The sequence below is a fragment of the Puma concolor genome, chromosome E2 (assembly GCF_028749965.1).
Source record: "Puma concolor isolate L17-30 chromosome E2, mPumCon1.1.hap2, whole genome shotgun sequence".
Lineage (NCBI taxonomy): Eukaryota > Metazoa > Chordata > Mammalia > Carnivora > Felidae > Puma > Puma concolor.
The window spans coordinates 8,019,440-8,042,221 of NC_141681.1; the positions used below are offsets into that span (position 1 = coordinate 8,019,440).

Sequence of the window (22,782 nt, forward strand, 5' to 3'; positions counted from 1 at the left end):
CACATCGGCCTCCCTCCTCCCTGCAGCGGGTCCAGTCTGGTCTTCCTGTTCTAACTTCTCTCTCTGTTCTGGCCAAGGTGCGTGTGCAGACTTTCTTGGTCCAAATCGTACTCGGACAGCTGGGATTTGTGTTACTACAGGCATTCTGAACTTTGTGGATTTGTACTCTGGAAATGTTGTCTGTAAATTAATTTTGCTTTTGCACGCTGGGTTTGTTTGATCCATTAACATATGCACACCACCCCCTTCCCCCATCTCAACTTTAGGAAATTCCAGAGTCCCCTTTTCTTTGTCTTTGAACAGAAGTGATTACTTGTCCAGTTGCCCAGATCTGGCTAGGAGCAGGGCCAAGAATCCCCTCTTCTATGCACCACTCTGCCCACATCCATCCAAAATCCTCTTAAACACTCACACCCATTGCCCTCATCACTATCATTTATTCATTTACAAGAATATGGAAACCCACTGTGTGCCAGGGACCAGGCTGGGTGCTAAGGGCACAGTGCTGAAAACAGCAATACCCATGGCCCTGCCATCCTGGAGCTTGGTGTCTAGCAGGAGACATAAATAAGTAAACAGTTTGACCAGCGGATGTAATGGGGAAAGATGAGAACACCTAATGCAGACTTGGAGATTCAGGAAGAAATGCCATTCGCGTGGGGCCTACGAGATGTTGCCATGAGGCGGGGAGAGCCGGTGGGTGTTGGCATTCACTGCAGCCTTAAGCCACGCCATACATCTGTCATACAGGCAAATGCCATAATAGCACCAGACGTAAGGAAACAGGGAAGGACGTTGGCTCAGTGGTTTTTCCATCTCTTGGTTCAAAATCTTCTGCGGCAGCCTCTAAAAATGGAATTGCGGTGAGCTGCTCGTCACTTTTAGAGCCTGTACTTGGTAGAGTCGAGACTTTTGACTCCGGAGAGTCAAGGCTGGTTCGGTGTCCTAGCGGATTAGCTTATCACCTTGTGGGGACGCTCCACTTGGAAGCCCTCCAAGGTCAGCCTCGTCTTGAGCTCCACATTCTGGACAACTGGCCGTAAACTTCCCATAAGATGAGTGCCTTAAGAATGCGTGTTGAAGGTGGGCAGCTGGGGAAAGAGCACCTATTCATTTTACATACATGAAACCAAAGCAGCCAGTCATTTTGGAAAATTCAGTGAAATTTGGAGTTATTTCAGGTGACTAAGAGCAGATAACATTTACTGAGCGCTTGCTGTGTGCTCAGTGCCAAGTGCCTGATGGGTATGACCTCACCTCATCCTATAACCACCCTGGGGAGTGGGAGCCACTGGTTCTTCAGTGCGGACGTGAGGGGAACGAGGCACAGCCAGGCTGAGTGACGCGACCCGTGTGTCACGCATGGTCAATTGCCGGGCAGGGGTGAGCCTGGGCTCCTGGCCCTGCTGCCTCTCAAGAGTATTACTTGATCTTTGTTTTTTCCTGCACAGACCTGGAGTCCCTTCTAGGTCCCCGGGTTGATTCTTCAGGTTAAGGTTTGGTCTGGGCGATCTGAGCATGAGAAGGGTGAGTGTGTGTGAACTGGCAGTTCACAGTGGCCTTGGCTGGGGAGGTGGGGCTGCAGATCCATTCTCCAGGCTTCTTCGCGCCCTCAGGGCCACTCCAGGGTGTGTGGGTGGGAGCAGAACTCCAGCACAGCTTCCCATGTGGAGCCCAACGGGGGCGCTCCTTTTCACTTCTGCAGCGGCGTCATAGCTGGCCCTGGCCCGCTCCCCTGCACTCCAGCATTGAACAACTTCCCCCCTCCCTCTGGGATGCACCACTGTGTCTGGCCTGCCCTCTGGTGCAGACCCCGCTCCTTTTGCGTCCAGGCCCGTCCCGTGTAGATTGGAGGCTTTGCAGAGTCAACATGGTTCTCGTGGCCCTACCCCAGACTCACACTCAACTGTGGACATCTAACATTAGGAGGTGGATTCAGGTTCCTGACTTTCCAGGGAGGGGAGTTCCAGCAAGAGCAGAGCATGAGGGAAGGAGACAGAACGGAAAGACCAGAGAGGGGAAGAAAGAGCATGCGCTATCCATCCGAGGTCACTAAATGAAACCTTAAGAGAAGGGAGCCACACATCCCAGACTGGGTACAGTCCCTGCACTCAGCCCTTCCCAGCGAATGTGGGAGATAAGTTGGACCTGTGGGGTCAGCAGACGTTTACAAATAGATACAGAGCATTGGGTTTTCTTTTAAACTTTTTTGATGTTTATTTATTTATGAGAGAGAGAGAGAGAGAGAGAAAGAGTGTGAGTGGGAGAGGGGCAGAGAGAGAGAGAAGGAGACAGAATCCGAAGCAGGCTCCAGGCTCTGAGCTGTCAGCACAAAGCCTGACATGGGGCTCCAACTCCCAAACCGTGAGATCATGACCTGAGCCGAAGTCGGACGCTTAACCGGCTGAACCATGCAGGTGTCCTGAGCGTTGGGTTTTCGATTTCCTCCAAGTTACCTGTAAGAAATATTAGATGACAGATATGCTTGGGAAGCTAACTTCCCTGGCCGGAATAAGAAATAAGATGACGTTTGTTTCTTTTTAAAAGATTCGTTATGTTCCCACAATATAGGGATCCGTGTCAAGGTTCATGCACACGTGTCTGTAGTTGTGCCCGCTTACGTGTGTCCGTGCCGGTGTGTGACCGTGTGCATTTGCATGTGTGCACATGGGGCTGTCTGCCCGCAGCCTTGGTAAAGCACCGTGTCACCGCTGCTTTGGAAACAGCATTCTTGCCCTGGCACAGTTGGGGACAAGGGGCACGACAGGCTGTGACATGACTGTGGTTTGTGATTCCCTCAAGCACGTGGAGGCTCTCAGGCAGTTGGTTCCTTCCCTTAGGTCCGTGAGTACTCCTGGGCCATGTAGGTAACACGACGTGGGGAGGTCCCATTCAAGAAAGTTGTAAAGCCTTCATTCGGAAGCAAATCCGGAAGAGAAAGCCAAGAAAGGTGTCGTCGTGCTCTGGGATTCTTGCTTTTCGCTCCCTGAAGACTGACACCAAGTCCCCCTTTCAGTGAGGTGTCGTCCAGAGAAGGCAGGTGGGGTATGGTGGTGCCTCTTGCTGGCCTCCGGGGGACACTTTTTAGGGCATCCTGGAGAGCTTTACATAATGGGATGTTAGCAGCCACGTTCTATTTTGGGGCAGAGAGGGTTTTTGTGATTCCCGTGGCAATGAGGAAGCATCCAGTTAGAGTGGTGCCCTTTCGGGAAGGCTTTAAGTACAAATGTAGATTTATACGCAATGTGTGCTGGTGCGCTTTTTAAATAAGGTGCTTATACTCATACCTTAATAAACAATGTCATTCAATCATTTACGATCTCTAGGCCCTAGACAGTAAAGATCCAGGGATGACAGATGCAGCCCATGTTCCGAAGGAGTTCATGGACAGCTGAGAAAATGTTTGATTCAAGAGATAGTTGCAACGAAGTGTGTTTCACGCTAAGGGGAAGTTTCAGGGGTGGCGGAACGGGTACCAGGTGTGGGGGGGGGGTGAAGCCAGCGGGGGGTGAGGGGTGGCGGGTTCTTCTCCCTGTCTCTCCCCAGGCTCCATCTTTATTCACATCAGCTGGGGCACTTGTTGTTCCCAACTGATGTTCAACTGAGAGGTGAATGGTAATGAGTAAAAGAACGTCAGTGTCAATATTACTTGGGGGGAAGAAAAAACTCCCCCCAGCAGGCTCTACAGGATTATTATCTGACAGAGAAGAGTACAGACTGCAAATGGGTGTGGCTGTTAGTGAATTTTAAAGTGACTTCTCAAATGATCACCGACTGTGAGTGAGAACATGGATGCTAATGATCATGACAAGAACAGCTATCATTTATGTGGTCTACAGGATGGCAGGTGCCCTGGGGAAGGACTCTGCATCCCTCGCCTCATTTCGTCCCCACTCATCCTTGTCCCCAGGGTTTAGCTGAGAAAATTGCACCTCAACAGGGTTGACAGGTAGCAAAACTTCAGATGTCTATGTTTCAAAGGCCTGAGTCGTTTCCACTGTCCCCCCCCCCCGCCCCCCATACCCACGGCAGACAGACAGATGGACTATGCACGTACAGTTGTAACGGGCCTCTCGGAGAGCGATCAAAATCAACTGCTCTCCTTGTCCCCTGTGCCCACTCCCACCCGCACGATGGGACACGTTCTTGTCTTGCCCCTAGTGGAGGCTGAGATAGGCTTTTGCAGCCACCCTCATATAATACAGAACACCCTGTTCACTATATGTCCTGAAGGTTTCTCATTTCAGTAATGGGTATATTCCATCCAACGTAAGGGTCCAAACTCCAGACCTCCCTAACGGTACACTTCGGCCGTGTTCTCCCCTGGCTGGGTCTGCTGCTGACTGCAAGCTGGTGGTGGGAGAGGCTGGGCCGTCAGCCCCACCCCCGTTTCTCTGCCTTTTGCCTCCCCCAGTGTGGTAAACGGTTTCTGATCCCTCCAGGGTCCAAGTGGCGGAGGGAGGAGGGGTCACGAAAGGACAAAAGGTTTTACTGGTTAAGTCCTGTCTTGAACTTGCTGCCATATCACAAGGTTGCATGAAGAGAATATCATTTTAGCACCACACACAAAAAAGGCAGATTTGTTTAATTTTGGAGGAACACTGAGAAATAGTAATGATCTCCAAAACTAACTGAGCTCGTTTTCTGTGCTGTACAAACACATACACTATCAGAAGTGGCTACAATTACTTTTTCCCATTTTATTGTTAGGGAAACTGAGGCTCTGAGAGTAACCTATCAAGGTCAGATAGCTCATTACATGGGAGACCAGGGATTAGGGCCCAGAGAATCTGACTTTAGAACTTGGTCTCTTAACCTCTCTGCTATGTGAAGTTGGATATCTATCAGAGAGGAAGGTATTATTCGTTACCAACTTGACAGTTTGCCTTCTTTCTTATTCTAGGGAATATTGCCAGACTGGATAGTATTTCCTTTTAACAGCTGGCACCAAAGCAAATTTAATGAAAATGAGTAACCTGAAAAAAAAAGAAAAAAAGCCCCACTTTCTGAAATTGTACTAATTTATGATCATAAAGGGAACTCTTGTGTTTGAAAATAACCAACAACTCAATTGGATGGTGTGTAAAGAATCAGGAAAACAAAACAAATCTCAAGGGAGCTCATTTGTATAACTAGAAACTATCTCAAGAAAATTTTTTCTTGGCATTGCGTGATACTTGGGAGCGTATTTCATACAGTCAAATTCGCACCCAGAAATAATTTGTTGTAGGAAATAAGACACCCTCCCCTCAACACATGGCTTGCGGGGAGAGAGGAATACATCACTGATAATGACTATCACATATACAGCTTTTATGTCAGTTGCTGTATTTGTCCCTTTCCCGATGCTGTAGTTTACTGGTACTCACAATAGCTTTGAAGCACTTTTACATATTACAGTTTCCCAAAAGCATGTTTAGTTCAAGAGATTGGGGGATTTGGGGTGGAAGTGAGCAGTTTGGAGTGGCTGCCTTGCACACACCAGTCTTCACCCCTTTGTCTAAGCCGCCCCCTCTGTACGGTCCATCTACACTGTCTCTACCTGTTGAATTCCTACTCATCATACAAAGCCCACACAGATTGTCACCTCTTCATGGAAGTCTTTGTCATCACCACAACCAGATGTGCCATCTGCCTCTATTGGACCGCAGAATGTTTTATAATTCACTTTTGCAACATTCTTCCTTGTATGAGAGTTAGCCTATCTTTGTTCTGATTAGAGAGTTGTTACTTGCAAGGTAGCATAGTCCAGCTTGGGATCAGAGGGTGCCAAGCTAAGGCCCCCAGGCCGGATTCTCCCCACTGCCTATTTCTGTGCAGCCCTTGGGATAGGAATGATTTATGTATTTGTTAATGGTTCAGAAAAAGTTAAAGGAATAATATTTCACGATATAGCAAAATGATAGGCAATTCAGATTTCATTGTCCAACACTTAATTTTTATTGAAACACAGCCGTGCTCTTTTGTTTATGTATTGCCTATGGCTGCTTTTACACTAATACGGCAGGGTCGGATACTGATGACACAGACCGTGTGGCCCACAGAGCCTAAAGTATTTTCTGTGTGACCCTTTACGTTTGTTGACTTTTGCTTTAGAGCAGGTGTTCTATCAGCAGAACTTGGAGGGCTCGTTAAACCAGACTGTTGGGCCCCACCCTTATAGTTTCAGATTCAGAAGGTCTGGGGTGGGTCCTGCGAATCTGCATCTCTAACGAGTTCCCAGGTGGCCCTTCTGCTGCTGGTTGGAACCCACACTGCGAGAATCACTGGTCTAGCGGTAAAGGATGGTCTTTGAAATCACAGGTATGTCTGTAACTATTGTGTCATTTATCAAACAGCTAACCTCTCTGTATCTAAGTTCTTTCATCTGTAAAATGGGGCCATGACAAGTTGGTCAGGTTGTGTGATGTCTGTCAAAGTTCCTGGAACATGTGGTAGGAAGTCAATAAACAGCTGTTTGTTTCCTTCCCTCCTTCCTTCCCCTCCTTCCTTTTTTTCCTTCTCCCCACCCTTTTTTTTTTTTTTTTTTTAATTTTTTTTTTTCAACGTTTTTTTTTTTTTTTTTTTTTTTTTTTTTTTTGTTTTTGGGACAGAGAGAAACAGAGCATGAACGGGGGAGGGGCAGAGAGAGAGGGAGACACAGCATCGGAAACAGGCTCCAGGCTCCGAGCCATCAGCCCAGAGCCTGACGCGGGGCTCGAACTCACGGACCGCGAGATCGTGACCTGGCTGAAGTCGGACGCTTAACCGACTGCGCCACCCAGGCGCCCCTCTCCCCACCCTTTCTGAGCAGGAACGGTACGTGTTCGCTCACTGACTCTGACTGAATTGCCTTTCTTCATGAGGCTGCTTGGGAATTTTACAGCAGTGGACAACTCATGATGTGTCTCCTTCCAATAAGGTCCTTTCATGTAACTCAGACAAGTCAGGCAGGGAAAACCATTCTTACCTAATTTACTTAAGCATATACCGTGCATAAGTTTCTTCAGTAAGGAACAAAATTAAGATGGAGGTCTAAAAAAGAGATTGTCTACTTCTGAGAAGTTTTCAGGATAAAGGCAGAGGACAGGGTTTAAAAAATTAATGGTTGCCCTTTAGTTAATTGTAATCAGGTGGTTTTGTCTTTCTTCCCAGAAGGAATGATAAAGGGCAAGTACTTCAGGAACAAAACCATGCTGACATCTTCAAGGAACCAGATAGGAGTGCCCCCAAAGAACTATATAGGTGATTTGAAAGGAGCTTTTTTTTCTTGAGCCGGGCTTTAAAACCACAGTTAAATTAAGCACACAAAAATACTAAGTTTTCCCTAGGAATATTTTTCTTTGAAACTTAGCCGTTCCTGCTTTCATAAAAGGGTTATGAGAATCAAGTGAGATAATTAATATAATTGTATTTGAAAATTGTAAAGGGCTGTGTAAATGTGAGGGAAATCAGGTTTCCCACATTAAGCCGCAGTGTAATTAGGGGAGAAAGAGCGCAATTTCTTGGATGACTAGCAGAGGCTGCAGAGGATTAAGGGGGTGCTGGAGGACCCCACTTCTTTCCATCTTAGCCCCGGGGAACGTATGCACCTTAATTTACCTGTTAAGCTAATTATAGAGAAGGCCTTTTAACCTTCTTGCTCTCAAATTTCTTACTTTCTTTCTCTACATGTGGCAGAACTGGAAAGAGGAATTAACCTCACGGGTTCCCTCCACCCGGGCACAAAACGTCAGTTGTTTGCTCCCGTTAGGCCCAGTTAGAAAGGGTACTTTTCCACTTCACCTTTACATTTTTGCACTAGCGCCCCCCTTCCCATGATCTCTTTGACTTCTTCAGCCGTGGTGACATTTGCAAATCATGTTGTTGCACGTTCAGTAACCTCCTTCTACTGTCGAAAACCATGTTTTCAGGCATTGGTGTGCGAGTATATGCTTACCAACTAGCTCTCTGGGAACATGTATGGAGGTCTATACTCAACATGACCGATTTAAAGGACGTGTAGCTTACACTTTACAGCTGGTGACAAACGACACGATATTCCTCGTTGTAAAGTCCATAAAGCCATCCGATTTTCACAGCATGCTTTTGTTGATTTGTGTCAAATTCTTGTATCTGTATCCAACCTAGGGTTGCCAGTGGTCAGCAAGTGTAGTTTTGACATAAATCCAAAAATTGGTTGGTTGATATTTTCCTTCATGTTTATTAGCAGGATACAACTGACAGACATAGGGGATGTTCGTCCATGATACGAACGACTCCTTTGCTGAACTGGATAATAGCAGTGAATACGGGAAGAATTTTTCCTTCATTTTTTATGGGATTATGACTACAGAAACAATACACGTTTAATTTCATTTGCATGATTGGTTATTTGCATTTGCTCCATCACTTCCTTAAGCCTAGATGATCAGTGAAATGATGAATCAAGTCCTGATTTGTAGCACTTACCGATTTCTGTGGTGTAAATGCTCCTAATGCTAGGAACTTGGGCTCTGACTTGGGACTTAGGTGTAGGGTATGGGCCTTCAGATGGGGTATCGGGCTCTCCCTGGCTTGCCCTCACCTCCAGTGTCTGCCCTCCAAGTTGGGAGTGTCAGCTAAATTTTCAACGTTTGCTACCTGTTCTTTGCTAATTTTACCTCTTTTTGCTTATTTCTTTCAACTTTAGAGGTGGGGTTTTGGATATATCATTCTTAGGGGTTTCTCATATTTTAAACATTGCAGAGAATTTTGAACACTGTATAGAGGGAGAAAATGAAAAGCAGTCACAATCTAATTTCTCAAGATGTTGATGTAGTTCTATTGGTTGCTTTTTTGATGCACTCAGATATAAATCTCACACTTTCCTTCTTTAACCAAATTAGGATCATAGTATACATTCATTTTTAAAGCATTTTTTAAAATCAGAGTATGCCATATATGCTGAAAAGTGCACAGATCAGTAAACTATTGCTATATGAGAATACCCCCATGAACACTACCTGGGTAAGGTAGTGGAATTTGGAGAGGTAGCGGTCTCTCTGAAGCCCCTCGTTAAGCCCCCTGCAAATCTGTCTCCTCGCCCTTTTGTCCAAAGTTAAAGGCTATCCTGTCATGTACTGTAAGTTAATTTTGTGATTATTAGGCTTTACCTTATAATTAGAAGCCTATGGACTATATTCTTCTGTATCTGGTTTCCCTTTCTTAGCCTTATGTTTGGGATTCATTTCTGTTGTTGTGTGTAGAATTTATGCATTTGCACTGAAGTTGTTTCTCATTATATGCATCTACCATAATCTATTTATCCACTCTACTTTTGATGGATGTCTGGGTTGTTTCCAGTTTGCGTCTATTTCGAATGATGTTGTCACGAACATTCTTTTAATATGTTGGTTAGCGCATATGTGCCCTCATTTCCATTGGGTAATCACTACGAGTGAAGTTTCTGTGCACCCATGTGCCTGCAGATGTCAGCTGTAGGTCGCATACCTACAGTTTCAGGAGATGATGCCAGGCTGCTTTCCTCAGTGCTGGTGACCACTTATACTCCCCTCGGTGGTGTAGGACACTTCCCGTTACCTCCCGTTGTCACCAACACTTGGCATTGTCCTTGTGCTTTTGAACTTTTTAAAACACAATATCACACTGTGTTTATTTGTGTTATTGTCTCATTGTTATTTGTTTCATTATTTTTAATGGCCATATGCAGTTTACGGTGTAGAGCAGGGATAGCAAACTTTTTCTGTCAAGGGCCAGCGAGTAAATATCTTCAGCTTGGTAGGCCACACAGTCTGTTGCAACTACTCAACTCTGCCATTGTAGCACAAAGGCAGCTATAGACAACATGTAAATGAATGAGTGTGGGTGACTGTGTCCCAATAAAACCTTATTTATAAAAACAAGTGTAGGGGCGCCTGGGTGGCTCAGTCGGTTAAGCGTCCGACTTCAGCTCAGGTCACGATCTCGCGGTCAGCGAGTTCGAGCCCCGCGTCGGGCTCTGGGCTGATGGCTCGGAGCCTGGAGCCTGCTTCCGATTCTGTGTCTCCCTCTCTCTCTGCCCCTCCCCCGTTCATGCTCTGTCTCTCTCTGTCTCAAAAATAAACATTAAAAAAAAATATTAAAAAAAAACAAAACAAAACACAAGTGTTGGGCCAGTCTTGGCCCTTGGGCCATAGTTTGCAAATCTCCGGTATTTAGTTTCCTGATTATAATACTTTTCAAACTTGTTTTTAATCAGAAAAAAAGAAAACTTAAACCTGCAATAAACATCATCTATTTGTTTAATACCTACTGCGAGCCAAACACTGTGCTTAGTTTTGGGAATCTGGTTGCATATCACTTGCTGACAAATTCTTCGTGGATCCTATGTTCTAATTAGGGTAGACTGATGATTACTATCCCTGCCCTCCAACAAGAAGTGAATCTTTTTTCTAAAATTTTTAAATTTTTTTATGTTTATTTATTTTTGAGAGAGACAGAGTGGAGGGAGAGAGAGAGAGGGAGACACAGAATCTGAAGCGGGCTCCAGTCTCTGAACTGTCAGCACTGAATCCGACACAGGGCTCGAACTCACGAACCGCGAGATCATGACCTGAGCCCAGGTCGGACGCTCAACTGACTGAGCCACCCAGGTGCCCCCCAAAAAGTGACTCTTGACTGAAACTCACTATGTAGAACAGATGAAAGCAGAACTGTTTGACTCAGAAATATTGAACTCAGAGTCCTAACAACGTGGCCACTTTCTGGCCCCAGTAGTTCCCCGTGTGTTCAATGCTAGGGCTCTACTGATCACAGCTTGAAAACCATGATGAGACTATCAATTGTAGCATGTTGACAGTCTTTTGTTATTATATCACTGCTTTGAATTTTTTTGTACATAAATCTTTGATCACGTTATTTCTACAATAGATTTCTAGCAGAGAATTTAGGAGGTCAAAGGATGTAACTATTTTGAAGGCTCTTGCTCTATTTTGCCAAAACATTTTTCAGTTTGTGCTACCATGAGCAGTGTGATAGGAGTTGTATCTCACCTTTGCCAATATCCAGGATTGGCATTTAAAAAGCATTTGCAAATTTTATAAGTGGAAAATATACATTTCAATTCACATTTCTTTGATTAGTTGAGTGCCAAGCATTTTTTTTATATTTAGTAATCATTTGCATTTTCCCCCTCTGAATTGATGAGAATAGGACATTTTGAGCACAATTGAAATAGAGTTTTGAAAAGAAATTAACAAATCACCTTTTTTCCTCAGATAGCAGACTTTGAATTGGAATGGGGTCATGGTAAAGAAAAGCCCATTTCTGTAGAACTCCCCTTGCTATACAAGCGTGTATTTTACTCCAGATACATTACTGTTCTTAATTTGATAAAATATAATATTACTTTTTGAATGTTTAAAACACTATTTGCAATTTTACAGGTACAGATTCAAGTGTGAGAGAGAAACAGCACGGTGTCAGATGGTGAAAAATGAAACTAGATGTAATAAAAGTAACGAGGTGTGTGCGATGGCCTGAATGTTTGTGTCCCCAAACCCCTTTCAAATTCATATGCTGAAGCCTAACCCCCCAATGTTATGGTGTTTGGAGGTTGGATATTCAGGGAGGTAATTAGGTCATGGGGGTGGACATTCACGAATAGGATTAGTGTCCTTTTAAGAAGAGATATGCGGGACGTCTAGGTGGTTCAGTTGGTTGAGCATCCGACTTCAGCTCAGGTCATGATCTCACAGTTTGTGAGTTCAAGACCCACATCAGGCTCTCTGCTTTCAGAGCAGAGCCCGATTCAGATCCTCTGTCCCTCCTGGCCCCCTCTGTTTGTCCCTTCCCTGCTCATACTCTCTTTGAAAAATGAATAAACATTAAAAAAAAAAAGAAGAGATATCAGAGGGATGATCTCTTTCTGCTCTCCACCTTTTGAGGATTCAAGGTGAATCTTGTCTGCACGGAAGCAGGAATGCCCTCACCAGACAGTGGGTCTGCCTGCACCTCGATCTTGGACTAACCATCCTCCAAAACTGTACGAAATTGATTTTTGTTGTTTAAGCCATGCAGCCTATGGTATTCTGACTGAGACAGAAATTTGGATTAGTCAATGTAGCTTATAATAAAAAATCTAAGAAAGAGAGTTATCATAAGATATTAGCTCACACTTATGGAGACAGAGAAGTCCCACAACCTGCCGTCTGCAAGCTGGAGAGCCAGGAAAGCTGGTGGTGTAGTCCGAATGCCTGAGAGTCAGAGAACCGAGGGTGTAGGTTCAAGTCCAGATCCAAAGGTCTGAGAATGAGGAGCACTGAAGCAGGAGAAGATGGATGTTTCAGCGTAAGCAGTCAGGCAGAGGGTGAATCCCACCTTCCTCCACCTTTTTGTTCTATTCAGGACCTTAATGGATTGGGTGGTGCCCACACACAGTGGGGAGGGCCATGTGCTTTGCTATCGTCTCAGCACATGCTTCCCTCACCCGAGTCACCCTGCCTGTTTCATTCCTGCTCCCAGCTCAGAGTTCTTGAACGTCCTCAGGGAAGCCTCACCTGATCCCTGAGATTAGGTCAGGGCCCCAGTTCTGTGAACTCCCTGACCCTTCACTTCTCTGGCTTCATCACAATGGTAATTAAATAACCAGTTGTGCAGCTCAACCTTTGATGTCTGCATTATGGTTTCCATGTCAATTAGGGGAGAACCAACTGGAAGGCAGAGTCAGAGAAGTTTTATTGCCCACATACCACACCTCACACCCTACCTGTTAGATAACATCCCAGTCCAAATATTGGGGGGAGAGAGAGAGAGAGAGAGGAAGGGAGAGAGGGAGAGGGACTCATGTATATATTTTTAAGCTGCATTTCTCTTTTTTCCTCTGATTCTGACCCCAATGGAGAAAACATTATCAAGGGTGACAGGATACATTACCTTGTTGTCGCTACCTTTGTCCCTAATTCTGGGACATCCCTTCCCTCTACCTTCTTGTGACCTTTCGGCTCTCTGTCTTCAGCATCTGGCCTGAAATGCCATAGAAACTGGGTTTTTAACATCCTAGTGCTTGATTACGCCCCACCCATTATTTCCCAAAGGTGTGTGGGAAACCATCACCAAGGGAAGGGTAACGAGCCAAAGGGTTATCACCTGGTGGCTGTGTTCACCAGACAAAAGAAACACAAGGTGGGTGGTGGGATAGTGAAGCATGACCTAATCCTGGGGTTGCTGGGACTAGACCCCTGATACCTAGCTGTAGAATATTTCGCCAGTTACTCTGAAGTCATAGGCTCATACCTATGGGGTATGCCCATACCATAGGCTGTAAATCCCATGAGTGTGCGGACCCTGGGGGTCTTGCCTACTTCTCTGTCCTAGTGTCCTCACAGTGGTCTAGCTCATAAATTTGTACCCGGTAAACATTTGTTAGGTGTGTGGAGGAATTAAATTTTTATTCAATTTAAATGTTTATTTATTTTGAGAGAAAGAGAGAGAGACAGAATCCCAAGCATACTCTGTGCTGTCAGCCCAGAACCTGATGCGAGGCTTGATCTCACGAATGGTGAGATCACGACCTGAGCTGAAATCAAGAGTCGGGTGCTTAACCGAGTGAGCCACCCAGGTGCCATGATTTTCCATTTAGAATTTATTTTAGTGTAGACCATGATTTAGAGAACTAGCCTTCTTTTCCCCACCAGTGATCTGTCTGTAACTTCATTGGTGAATGTCAAATAATTTATCCTTTTCGTATGGACTTAAACCACTACACTTACTGTATGCTAACCTCGTATCTGTACTTGGTGCTTTCTGTACTTTTCTATTCTGTTTGTGAATCTGTTGGTCTATTTGATCCCATCACCATCACCCTTTTAGAAATTGTCCCTGATTATGTTTTCCCAGTAGCCAATAGTAAATTTACTTATTTTTATAGAAGGATCTTATTTTCATAGATTGTGCAAGAAGATAGTGCTTGAATATCCTTAAAGCTCAGAGTCAAAATCACAGAATATTATGATACTGCATTCTTTTAATATACTCCAGTGAATGTATACAGCACAGCTAGTCATTTTATTTCCAATTGTGGTGTCATATTTTAAAATTAAAAAATACAGAATATATTAAAAGTACATTCTACTGAAGGTGCCTGTTTACCGGGTTAAAGGAACTTTCAGCAGCTCGCAGCAATGTCCTTTTCTTTCTCTGGACAGTGTTGAGTGAGTTGGAAGAATCTTGACCTTCTGGTCTTCTAGAGAAGACTAGGAAGCAAAAGAAATTGTAGAATACATCATGCATTTCTGGAACGTCTCCTCCTTCCTCATTACTAATTTTCAAAATCTGCTTGGCTATTCTCACTCCTTTATTATTCCTGATAAACCTTACAATTATTGTGTCAAATTCTGAAAGGGAAATCCTGCTGATATTTTGACTAGAATTGAATTACATTTAAAGATTAATTTGGGGAATTTTCAGGTCTTTGAAATATTGAATGTTTTCATCCGGGAGCATGATATGCTTTTTTTTTTTTTTTTCTTATTCTGTTGTCTTTGATGCCATTTAATAGCATTTTTAGACTCATATGAGTCCTACATCCTCCCTCTGTTCCTCCCTCTCTTTTTCCCTCCTTCTCTGTCTCTCATCTTGATTGTAAGTGGATGTTTTTTCCCCCACTAACTTTTCAAAACGAGCTATTCACTTAAAAAATAATTATCGGCATCTGGTTGGCTCAGTCAGTTAAGTGTTTGACTTCGGCTCAGGTCATGATCTCATGGTTCATGGGTTTGAGCCCCACGTAGGGCTCTGTGCTGACAGCTCAGAGCCTGGAGTCTGCTTTGGATTCTGTGTCTCCCTCTCTCTTCTCTGCCCCTCCCCCACTCATGCTCTGTCTCTCTTTCTCTCTCAAAAATAAATAAACCTTAAAAATATTTTTAAAAAATTAAAAAAAAAATCAAGGGCTTGCATAGTGGCCGTCTCATTCTGAGTAATCCAAGCCGTTTACTTAAATGTGGTAAAATAAATATAACGTAAAATTTAACATTTGAAGCATTTTTAAGTGTGTAGTTTAGTGGAATCAGGTGTATTGACATCGTTGCCCAAGCACCACTGCTAGCCATCTTCATAACTGTTCCTTGTCGCAGACTGAAACTCTGCCTAAAGCCATTGTCTTTTGAGTAACCAGTGTGATCAGACATTTTAGAAAACTCCGCTATTAGTCTCAGTCATTTTACAATGGATTTTTTGGTCCATTTTCAAGGTATATATTTGTGTTGTATGCAAATATAGATAAGTCTGCCTCCTTTTTAAGGCAATGCCTCATTTACTTTTCTTGCATTATTACAGTGGTACGTGGAACTTCTACTATAATCCTAAATAGCAGAAGTGATTATGGACCTCTTTGTCTTGTCTATCTTAATGAGATTGCCTTTAGCATTTTTAAATCTTTTTAAAAACATGCTTATTTATTTTTGAAAGAGAGAGAGAAAGAGCACACGTGTGCAAGTGGGTGGGGGCAGAAACAGGAGGGCACAGAGGCTCCAAAGTGGGTCCCACACTGACAGCAGAGAGCCCCATGCAGGCTTGACCTCAGGAGCTGTGAGATCATGACTTGAGCTAAAGTTGGACTCTTAACCAAAGGAGCCACCCAGGCACCCTAGCATTTTTTTAAATGATAGGTATACTGTTACTTGGTGGCCGACTATTTGATAAGGATATTCTTTGCTAAATTATAGAAGTGTATTTCAATCCCTATTTTGTTGGGAAATTTTTTATTAATCAGGGATAGATGCTCTACCTTATAAAATACTTTTCTACCTTTATTGAAGTGGGCAAAATTTTTGCTATTTAGCCCTAGTAACATGGAACTATTTTTGCATTCTTTTTTTTAAAATTTTTTTTTAATATTTATTTATTTTTGAGACAGAGAGAGACAGAGCATGAATGGGGGAGGGGCAGAGAGAGAGGGAGACACAGAATCGGAAACAGGCTCCAGGCTCCGAGCCATCAGCCCAGAGCCTGATGCGGGGCTCGAACTCATGGACCGCGAGATCGTGACCTGAGCCGAAGTCGGACGCTCAACCGACTAAGCCACCCAGGCACCCCTATTTTTGCATTCTTAAACTTCATTTTGTTGTAGCTCTGATTCTCTTAATATGCCACTTTGTTAGGTTTGTTTAAATGTTACTTGGAATTTTAGGGCTATACTTAAAAGTGAGATTTCTGAGAGAGGAATTTTATTTTTTTATTCTTAAGGTTTCCTATTGGTATTTTCTCTCTCTCATTTCTGTTTAAATTTTATCTTCTGCTTAATTGGCCATTTCCAAGAATTAGTTCTCAGATATACGAGTTCTGCTATATTTTCTAAGTATTAGTTTCTGTTACTGTAATCACTTACTTCTTTTTCTATAGGTTTATAGCTTCATATGTTGAATGTTTTATCATTTCTTGTTTAATAATGAAAGCATTTAAGACTATGAATATTCACATGAATACAGCTTTGACTGCATTCTGTGAAATTTGCTATTTGTTGTGCTTGGAGCTATTTTCTAAATTGTCTCAATATATAGATTTTACTTTCAACCTGACCCAGGAGCTATTTTGTAAAGAGTTTAAACTTTTCTGGTGATAGAGTGGTGAGAACACAGGCCTGTACAAATTCTATTTTTGAAAAATTTCTGAGATTTTCTTTGTAGATAAATAGAAAATGGGTATTTTCTAGGTATACCTAATTTATTTAAAACACGAAGTCTGTTAGTTTACTTTTTTTTGTCAGTTCTTCCTTGAAAATTTTATAGCAATTGCTTTATGTGTTTTTATGCCAGTACATAAAGGGTCTTGACCATTGCATGCTTATTGGTTCTGCCTTTACCAGGTGGTTGCATTTTGTGTGACGGGAGTGTTACTGAAGACCTTGCAAATCCAAGACTGATTTTCCATTGGAATAAATGTAAAGCGTGTGGGAGAGGGTATTCTTGGTGTGCATAAATCATTAAGAGTTGTGGTGTATTTTTGCTTTAATGATTCTTTGTTTTACAGTGTTCTTCTGATATGAATTTCAAAAGGTGTAGTATATCATAATGGCTTGTTTTTTAAGTTTAGTTACTTATTTTGAGAGAGAGAGAGAGAGAAAGAACGAGTAGGGGAGGGGCAGAGAGAGAGGGAGAGAGAAAATCCGAAACAGGCTCCACACTGCCAGCACAGAGCCCAACGCAGGGCTGGAACTCATGAACCATGAGATCATGACTTGAAATGAAATCAAGTCATGCGCATAACTGACTGAGCCACCCAGGTGCCCTTAGCTTCCATTTTAAAGTTTTTGGGGTTACCATTTGTATTATTATTTAACAAACATTCTTATAAATATACAAATAGTTTAACATTCAAGTTTAACAATTACTTTTTATTATAGGCTTATTTTTACTGTGTATTATAGCAAAGTAATAAGTATCCACTAAAGTCATCTGCAGAACTTCTAGCATTTAGCAGCAATATGGGTCCCAGGATAATGACAGACGGTAGTCAAAGGGTCTATTTGTTTTCTGCTAACATGGTGCCATCATGTGGCAACATCAATCATCATCCTTCCCATCCTCACTGTCAAAACAAACCCTATGTAATATACATGCCAGGCTGTGTTCTAAGTACTTTAAATATATTAACTCATTTAGTACTCGTGACGTCGTATAAGATGGTGATTATTATGATTCCCACTTCATAGATGAAGAAGCCAAGACACAAGTAGATAGAGCAACTTGTCCAGGTTACAGAGCTTGTAAATGGTGTCGCTTGTAAACAGCAGGATTAAAACACACACAGCCTGGCTCTGGAGTCCCCAGTCCTAAGTGCCATGCTATTTCACTGTTTACAATTCACTTGGTTGGAAAGCTCTGTAATATTGCTGTTTTTCAAGAACTGAAAATGCTGGGCTTTGTATTATTTCAAATTTTGCACATAAAGTACACTTTTTAAATTAGTTTTTTTTTAATTTTTCATTTAAATTTTAGTTAGCCAACATACACTGCAATATTGGTTTCAGGTTTCAGTGCAGTATACAATTCAGTGATTCATCACTTACATACAACATCCAGTGCTGATAAAGTACAATTTTCTTAAGGTGTTTATATCCTGCTATTTAACTTACCTAATTCAGAATCACACACAATGTAACTATACTGTTTTTGCTAAATTGCATTACAGAAAGCTTGCCTGAGTTTATATCTATATTATAATCTTACTACCATTATTAAAAAGCAATCTTTGTCAGCAAGGGGAAATGTAAAACAACCTGTTGTTTTCATTTGCATCTCTTACGGAATTAAAAATAACTTTTTTGACCTTTAGTGTCTCTTCTGTAGATTTCCTGCATATGTCAATTTTTCTTCTGGGGTTTGAGTATTTTGCTCTTTGATTTCTGAAAATTCTTTCTGTTTTAAAGATGCCAACCAATCCTTCAAATCTAAAGCACCGTGACATAATAGTACAGTTGTGTTCGGTATGATTCTGAATTATGTTTGTTGTAATTTTTTTGTTTGCCTTTATCTCTGAATTTTCTTTCTGAGTTTTTATTCAGTTAATAGAAAATTTACATTTTTATGTTATCAACTCAGTTGCTGATTCCCTTTGTGATTTATTACATAAGCATTCCTCCTACCTCAAGAGGTTGATAAATGTTTAATAATACTTGTTCTCTTTTTTTAATGATACAGTCTTGTTTCCTTTAACTCTTTATTCCAGCTGGGATTTCTGTTTGTGTGCGGCAAAAAGAGAAATTCTTGGAGTGAATCTTTACATTCCTCTTGGAGTTGTCAGTTCCTTGTGCTAACACAATTTATTAAAATCACTAGATCTGATTTTAGGTACACCTTTAATTAAATTGATGTACGTGGTAGATCCCATCTCTCAGTTATTGGTTCTGTTCTTCCAATTCCCTTTGTCTATTTTCATGTGATATCACCCTGTTTATTGCACCTTGAGATAGCGGTTAGGGCTGGTCTGACTCCACTGGTATTTTCTTCACCAGCCAGATTTATCCTCCCGCTTTTATTTAAAAGTTAGATTGTGGGGGCGCCTGGGTGGCTCAGTCGGTTAAGCGTCCGACTTCGGCTCAGGTCGTGATCTCACGGTCCGTGAGTTCGAGCCCCGCGTCGGGCTCTGTGCTGACCGCTCAGAGCCTGGAGCCTGTTTCGGATTCTGTGTCTCCCTCTCTCTCTCTGACCCTCCCCCATTCATGCTGTGTCTCTCTCTGTCTCAAAAATAAATAAACGTTAAAAAAAAAAATTAAAAAAAAAAAGTTAGATTGCAGAGGCATTTAGAGCATGGGCACTGGAGCCAGCTTTCTCAAGTTCAAAACCCAAAAACTTCAGGCAGGTTGCGTAACCTCGCTCTCTGCCTCAGTTTCCTCCCTTGCAAGTAACAGCAGGTATCTTCTTTTTTTTTTTTATTTTATTTTTAAAAAAAAATTTTTTTTTTCAACGTTTTTATTTATTTATGGGACAGACAGAGACAGAGCATGAACGGGGGAGGGGCAGAGAGAGAGGGAGACACAGAATCGGAAACAGGCTCCAGGCTCCGAGCCATCAGCCCAGAGCCTGACGCGGGGCTCGAACTCACGGACCGTGAGATCGTGAGATCGTGACCTGGCTGAAGTCGGACGCTTAACCGACTGCGCCACCCAGGCGCCCCAACAGCAGGTATCTTCTAGGAGAACAATAGTAGCATCTTCTGCGTGGGGCGACGGTGAGGGTTCATGGAGCCATGGACCGTATCGGAACTGACACCTGCTTCAGGGAGAAGTAGGAGCTCTCGACTCACCAGTCGCCTCTGGCCTGTGACATCACAAACAGGGATTAACGTGTACAGACTGCTTACTCCTCACGCCGCTTTCTGAGAGCACTTACTGGCTTATATCTTTTATTTTAGTCAGTTCGTCAGCGTTCGATGCATTAGAAACTACTACAGCATTCTGAAAAGTGAGGGCTTGCAGACCAGCACAAGATGGTTACTTTTGCTTCCTTATCAAGCACATGCTGTTCATGGACAAATTTGGAACTCAGTCTTCTTTCCTTATCTCTCAAGGCTGGATAACTATTAACAGAACTTACCAGATAAATATTTGTAGCTTTCTTCATAGGCCACACATAATTTTCATTTAGATGCTTCACAGATACTGTAATTCTTTTGTTATTATTATGGATTGGATTACTTTTTAAAATGTTTTCAGACTCATTATTACTAGTATTAGAGTTATAGTTTTTTTGAATATATGTTTTAGCAAGCCACTTTACTCTTTTTCCTTTTCCTTTCACTGCTTCTCCTGAATTATTTTCCTTATTATCATTCCCCCATCGTTGTCTGGTTTACCAACTATACTTTCTTTTTCTATTTTTTTTAGCATCTTCCTTAAATTTTTCATGACATATTTGACTTAGGTTTAAAGTTAATGAATGTCTTCGTCCTCTTCCCGAACTTAGGAAGACCTTAAAATGGTTTATTCTGATCTCCCGTCATCTTCCATATTTTTATTATTTAGTGGCTCCCTCTTACTTTTTTTTTTTTTAACACTTTTTGAAATACTTACAGATTCACAGGAAGTTGCAAAGATAGTACAGAGAGATCCCTGTATCACCCACCCGTTCCCTCTAAAAGTTACATCTTTTTTTATCGTTAGTTTTTTAATGTTTATTTATTTATTTTTGAGAGAGAGGGACAGAGTATGAGCAGGAGAGGGAAACAGAATCCGAAGCAGGCTCCAGGCTCTGAGCCAGGAGCCTGACATGGGCCTCAAACCCATGAACTGCGAGATCACGACCTGAGCCGAAGTCAGACGCTTAACTGACTGAACCACCCAGGCGCCTCTAAAAGTTACATCTTATGTAACTATAGTGCGATATCAAAAACAGGAAGTCGACACTGGTTCAATGTCTGTTTGCAGTTCTGGGTCGTTTTCTCACGTGTGTAGATTTGTGTGACCAGCACCACAATCGAGATACGGAACTGACCCACCATCGTAAAGATCTCCCTTGTGATACTCCCTTTAGTCTTACTGTCACCCCTCCTCTTTCACCAGCAACCACCAATCTGTTCTCTATCTCAATAACTGTCTCGCTTTGAGACTGTCATATAAATGGGATCATACAGCATGAGACCTTCTGAAATTGGCTCTTTTCACATAGCATAGTGTACCTGAGACCTCTCCGTGTTGTTGAGTGTATCAATAGTTCATTCCTCTTTATTGCTAAGTAATATGCCACCATTTTGTTTTATTCCCCCAACATTTGTGGTTTTTGTTGTTATTACTCTTAGGTTTATTTATTTATTTATTTTTTTTTTTCAACGTTTATTTATTTTTGGGACAGAGAGAGACAGAGCATGAACGGGGGAGGGGCAGAGAGAGAGGGAGACACAGAATCGGAAACAGGCTCCAGGCTCTGAGCCATCAGCCCAGAGCCCGACGCGGGGCTCGAACTCACGGACCGCGAGATCGTGACCTGGCTGAAGTCGGACGCTTAACCGACTGCGCCACCCAGGCGCCCCTACTCTTAGGTTTATTGATGTGCTTTTGCCAGTTTCTCTACTTACCATCATTTGTTGCATCTCTCTACTTCCTGCTGAGTTCAATTTCCTGCTTTGTAAATGTACTACAGCCTTTAGTTAAGTCTTTCAGTGGGGGTTTGTTAGTGCTAAGTTCTTTCCATCTTTGTTTATCAAAAATTATCCTTTATCCCCCTTACTCTGAATGGTAGTTCAGGTGGATAGATTTTTCTAGATTCGAAGTTATTTTTTCACAAAACTTTGAGGATATCCCATCAGACTTCTGTTGCTGTCAAAAAGTCCCCATCAATCTAATTATTGTCTATTTACAGGTAATTTTGTTGGCCTTCTTTTGCCGAATACCTAACCCCCTGCTCCCTCCACAGCTTTTTAAGGTTTTCTTGTTGCCTTTTCACTTCCACAGTCTTAGCATGCTTTAAATTGTGAATTTATTTTTATTTATCCTCTTCTAATTTTAGAACAAATTTCTGAAATAAAGAGTTATGATTTTTTTAAGTACTGAAAATTCTTAGCCAATATTTATTTATGTATGTATGTATGTATGTATGTATGTGTTTATTTATTCATTCTTAATGTTTATTTTTGAAGGACAGAATGTGAGCGGGGGAGAGACAGAGAGACACAGAATCCGAAGCAGGCTCCAGGCTTTGAGCTGTCAGCGCAGAGCCCCATGTGGGGCTCGAAATCATGAGCTGTGAGATCATGATCCGAGCTGAAGTCGGCCGTCCAACTGACTGAGCTGCCCAGGCATCCCAGTCAGCATACCCTTTTCCCTATATTCTTTCTCTGAAGTCAAGAACAATTTATGTACAATAAAATTCGCCTCATTTAGACAGAATGTTTGGTGTATGTTGACATCCATGATCATGTAACCACCGCTAGCATCTGTAACAGGGTATTTCCATTGTCCCAAGAAGTTCTTCTGTCTCCTTTGTAGTTGATGCCCTGTTTCCACCCCATCCCCTGACAACCATTCATCTGATTGATGTCTATAGTTTCACCTTTTCCAGATCATCATATAAATGGAATCATACTGTGTAGAACCTTTGTGTCTGGCTTTTTTTTTTTTTTTTCCCCTCAGCATAATGCACTTGAGCTTTGTTGATACTGTTGCCTGTGTGGTTCCTTCCTTCTTATTCCTATGTAGTATTTCATTGTAAGACTCCACCACCATTTATGTATTCACCGGTCGATGGGCATTCAGGTTGTTTCCTGGTTTGGGCCGTTATGAATTAGGCTGCCATAAACATTGGTGAACAGGTCTTTGAGGGACAAATGTTTCATATCTCTTGGGGAAATATC

The 22,782-nt window shown here is 42.5% G+C and overlaps 1 long non-coding RNA gene across 1 annotated transcript in view; it reads left to right on the forward strand.

The window, feature by feature from the left end:
- LOC147573351 (uncharacterized) overlaps nt 1-22,523 on the forward strand; it is a 44,383-nt gene extending 21,860 nt beyond the window's left edge. The window contains exons 3-4 of the long non-coding RNA XR_015244664.1: nt 16,802-16,881; nt 22,069-22,523. This is a non-coding gene — a long non-coding RNA (uncharacterized LOC147573351). The remainder of the gene's footprint in view (nt 1-16,801; nt 16,882-22,068) is intronic.
- The last annotated feature ends 259 nt before the right edge of the window (nt 22,524-22,782 follow it).